This window comes from Mixophyes fleayi, chromosome 6 (assembly GCF_038048845.1).
Source record: "Mixophyes fleayi isolate aMixFle1 chromosome 6, aMixFle1.hap1, whole genome shotgun sequence".
NCBI classification, from domain to species: Eukaryota; Metazoa; Chordata; class Amphibia; order Anura; family Limnodynastidae; genus Mixophyes; species Mixophyes fleayi.
Window position 1 is genome coordinate 121,428,667 of NC_134407.1, and position 4,738 is coordinate 121,433,404.

The following is a 4,738-nucleotide window of genomic DNA, read 5'->3' on the forward strand; positions in this document are numbered from 1 at the left end:
TACCCACAGTCAGACCATAGCTACAAACATTAGCTCCCACCAACAACAAGAACTACTACTAAGAGCTATATTTCCAAGAGCTATAAACTCTGCTATAAACACCATACCTCTCTCTCTCTAAGAGAGAAAACAGGGAGCTAAAAACCTAATAACCCCTATACATCACAGCCAATATATGCCGCAATAGAGCTATAGACATTATTGCAAGAGCTGTAACATTTAATATCCGCAAAAGCTATAAACATCAGGCTGCAATACCTAGCACGCCAGTATATTGTCTGTACCGCATTTATTCTCTACCCTGTTTTTCCACCCACCTCCTACCTCTCTTCCCCTCCTACACCTTCTTTTCTCCACCCCAGGACCACCAAGTTGCGCCACGGCAGAACCAACAAAACAAAAGACTCCATCCACGGAAATCGGGACAACCATGAAACCCGTAACGGCAGCAACAACCAAAACACCAAGAAGAAGGGCAGACGTCCAAGGTAAACCCCCTAAAAAGGGTCCCTACAACCTCCACCAGACGTGTATACTGCGCTTAGGATGAGACATGTACACCTGCATTCGCAATTCAATGGGTATTTAGAAGCAGCTCTGCTCTTCCTTCAGTCCTGCTCTTTTTCACTTTATTACAGGCAGACACATTGTTGGACACTTTAAAGGCATTATTGCAGTGAGTACTATTTGATATGTCTTAAGAGAGATAACATAGCTGTTCAAGAATAGAAGATTAACTGTTTATACATCAAGCAATTTAACTGTAATTTGTCACTTTACATGAGTCATGTATGTGCTGGTGAGAAGCGTCACATTTAGAGCTACACTCTGCTAATGGGTTTCCCACACTAAACCCATGAGTAAGCACACTATAGCATTGGTGGCCTGAATCATTGTAATGTCTTTAATGAATATCTTTTACAGGCCAAAAAAAAACCAAAAAACTCAGTAATATCAATAGTCCTTATATTTCGCTTTTGCCCTCTCCTTAGATTATTTTACATTTTATTTGAAATACTATATTTACTTTTTAGATGCTTCGTGGCTGGATTTGGATTTTGGCGAGTACTCTGTGCCGTAAACTATGCTGATTAAGTAGCTATAGGAATGAAATCTGTCCACTTTACTTTCATTTATCAGGTCCTCAGAAGAGGGGTGAGGGCCGTTACTGATATATGAGAAGTGACTAGCACGATTTGCAATTACATACTACTTGTATGGATAATGTTTGGGTACTTTTTGCTTTTTTGTACTGATGCTATATCATATCTTTTATAAGGTTATAATCTCCTTTCCTATTTGGTGATGTTGTAGTTGCCAATATCTATGTTTGTTTGTATTTATAGTATTTTGAATGTACCTTGGTTTTTGAAGGGATTTTTATTTATGGCGGGGGGAGGGGGCTGCTTGTGTATGTGTTTGTTTACAATCACCAACAACTTGTCAACAATCATCATTTGAATACAAGTTTGGAAACACATTGCTGGCCCATTTGTATAGTAAACAGTAATGTTGTGGTTTGCCTATTAGTGTTTTAAGTTATGTGGAGTCGGTGTACTAATTTTACATTGGACTCACAAACAACAATTTTCCCTTTTCCTTTTCCCATGTCTGCCTATTTTTTGGGGAAAAAAACAAACAAACTTCTTCAAACAAATGTCAAATTATTTTATCATTAGACAATGCCCATTTTTGGAAAAAATTTTAAAATATAACAAAACAAACACATAAATTCATTTCTTTCCTTTTTCCCTTCTTTGAGGCTGACACGTGGCTTTGCCTTCTTGTCACCCGTGATGTTGATGGCTCAGAGGAAGCATCAGAACTCTCTTGGTCAGCAGGGTGTGACAGACGGCATGATGAAGGGACAGGGGGCTGGCAGGGGGGTAGGCAGGGGGTGCCGAGAGATGTGAAGGGCCGGGAGGATGAGAAGGGAAAGAAGGCAGAGAAATACAAAGTGGTGAATAATTTGGATTAATGAATTGAGGGTTTGGAGCAGGTGAAGGAGTGACATTTATTGAAGGACGTTGTGAACTTTGCTGATTAATGACGATTTGGTACAAGAGGTTGCACATATTTGTCTGGTGTGCATTTAAAGTGGTCATGTGCTCATCAAATTTTTGCTCAAGATGGGTGAGGGTACTGAATATTTTACGAACTTTAAAGTCAATGGACTCAGTGACAGATTCAAAGTGTTGGCTTATGTGCGATAGTGTCTGCTGCATCAAGAGTTGTGGATACTCCCTCCAAGGGGGCTCCACGTCACAGGCAGGTGCCTTCACTTGCTCTCCATCTGGGTTTGCAGCCAGACTTTGGTGCACCTCCCCTGATCTGTAAAAAAGAAAAAAGAAAATTTGTTTAGGTGTCAATTCAAAAAAAAAACTTTAAAAAATAAAATAAAAATGAATGCATCCATTAAGATTATTGTGATCTTAAGTTTAGGGTCAGATTGTTACAAACTATTAACACATTTGATCATCAGTCAAGAAATTAGAGTCATTATGATGCGCATACTGATAGAGATACCACATGTTAGTAAACAAAACAGACACCAATAGAATATAGTCCAAATGTACCTAAAATGGATAGCAGCCATGTTAGGGGTGGGTCGCTGCCGGTATCAATTATGCCCACCCCAACAAGAGACTCCTCTGAAATAGTGATACTTGCAGGCTCCTCCAGTGCGGTTAAGATGATGTCCTGTGCTGGGCCACCACGTGTTCCTTGAGCGTGCCTCCTTGCCTCTATTAGATTCTTTTTTAAATTTTGTTTATAGTCAGCCCAGCTGTACACAAGAGAAAACTATATTAATTTAAATTCTGTTTACAACTACACCATGGAACATAACATTGGTATTTTTAAATTTTTACACCAAAAACAGACAGACACACACACACAAAATGTGTGTTCATTGTCCTGGGTGGATAATTGTCTGAAAGTAACATGTACATTTGGACAACTACTCTTTGACACTACAATGCACATTATCTAGGTACAAATTTGGCTTTCAAATACAAATTACTTACACTGGACAAATATGTGTCAACTGTCAAGCTAACGTTTGTCACTCTTTTACTATGTTTACAGTAAACCCAAATTATTTCTGGATTGGTTCAGCCTATTATTTTTACCATTTCTTTACCTCATTGATGGTCCACAAAAAAGGAGCAATGGCATTCGCTTGTTGCCTTATACCTTCCCAGTGCCGGCATTTTTCAATGGTCGACATACGTGTGTTGTATGTATGGAATTTGTCGATCCTCATTTCAACCAAAATCTCTAATTCACTCCCAGAAAAATGAATTTGGTGCCTGGTTTTGGCCCCCTGAGTGCTTGGGACAGCATCAGACATTTTTAATGAAAATCTAAAGAGAGTAGAAAAAAATAAAAACCAATTACAAATGTAAAACATTTACATTGTTTAACACCCCCCCACCCAAATTGAATTGATTGCATGCTTAAGAAGAGCAATGCATTCTTTAGGCTCCTACATAGTTTGGAAGTACATGAACATTTATATATACACATTTGTGTGGTGGCCGGGGGAATGTGTTTTACTTGAAGCCCCAAAAAATTTTATAATCGCTATCATGGTTGAAAACAGTGGAATGGATAACTAGCTATTGGGAAAAAGGCATGTGGGTAAACATTATTTTTGCTCAAGTACAATGTTCCTCTAAAGCAGGGGTCAGGGAACTTTTTTACCTTTTATCCCCAAATATATTTAGATACACCGACGTTACCCCCTTGATTTGAAAGGAAGGAAATCATATATTAATTATTGGAATTCAAAATGTTATTGAATCTATTCAAAATTTCTTTGAAAGCTTCAACTTCAAAACTTCAGGTTTTGGAGAAATGATGTTGCTTCATTTTTGATCCGAGAGCATCAATATTGGGGCATTTTGATGTCAGAGCAATTTGGATATAGTCTTCAGTGTCCAATAGATTTCTCTGCTTTGTTCTTATGTTCGTTAGAGTGGAAAATCCTTGTTAGCAAAGGTAGGTTGTTGCAAAAGGCAGCAACTTTTTGACTGCCTCCTCATTTTGAATGCCTTTGCAGCTGTTGACATCCAAAAATATGACAGATCTGCTTTGTGTTCAAATGCAATACGTGCATCGAAGCTCAAGAAGTGCCTCTGCCAACCCTTGAGGCTCTTCTGGTACAACAGCAATTTAACACAATAAGACTCTCCTCTGGTCTACAAACTTTCCAACATGCTCTGAAAACCCACCTCTTCAGACAAGCTTATAATATTCCTCAACCATCCTCTTAACCTCACTACCCTACCTTATTACCATCAGTTACACAATTTCACACAAGACAACTACCCCCTGACCAACATTGTTGTGTGACAGGATCTTTTAGCTTATGATTCACTTTTACATTTGCAGCCTGGCTGGGCCGAAATGCAAAATGTAGACTTAGCCTTACCCTCATGTGTCAAACTCCCATTGTCCCATAGATTGTAAGCTTGCGAGCAGGGCCTTCTCACCTCTTTGTCTGTTTTACACAGTTTTTTTATTAGTATACTATGTTTGCCCCCAAATTGTAAAGCGCTACGGAATATGTTGGCGCTATATAAATAAATGTTGATGATGATGATAACATTTAAAGGAGTCCACAATCCAACTGAGAGCATGTGAATCGGCAGCATTAGCCCCAGGAATTTCATTTTTACCGCATTTGGGGTAACTTACCCCTGTTCCCTGACCACTGCTCTAAAGGAATACAATT

At 38.9% G+C, this 4,738-nt stretch overlaps 1 long non-coding RNA gene across 1 annotated transcript; it reads right to left on the reverse strand.

Moving 5' to 3' along the window:
• Positions 1 to 1,751: 1,751 nt before the first annotated feature.
• Positions 1,752 to 3,359, reverse strand: LOC142160372 (uncharacterized). The gene is made up of 3 exons (XR_012693187.1): positions 3,132 to 3,359; positions 2,577 to 2,785; positions 1,752 to 2,331 (listed from the first exon to the last, which is right to left on the reverse strand). It is a non-coding gene; the product is annotated as an uncharacterized LOC142160372 (long non-coding RNA).
• Positions 3,360 to 4,738: the final 1,379 nt, after the last annotated feature.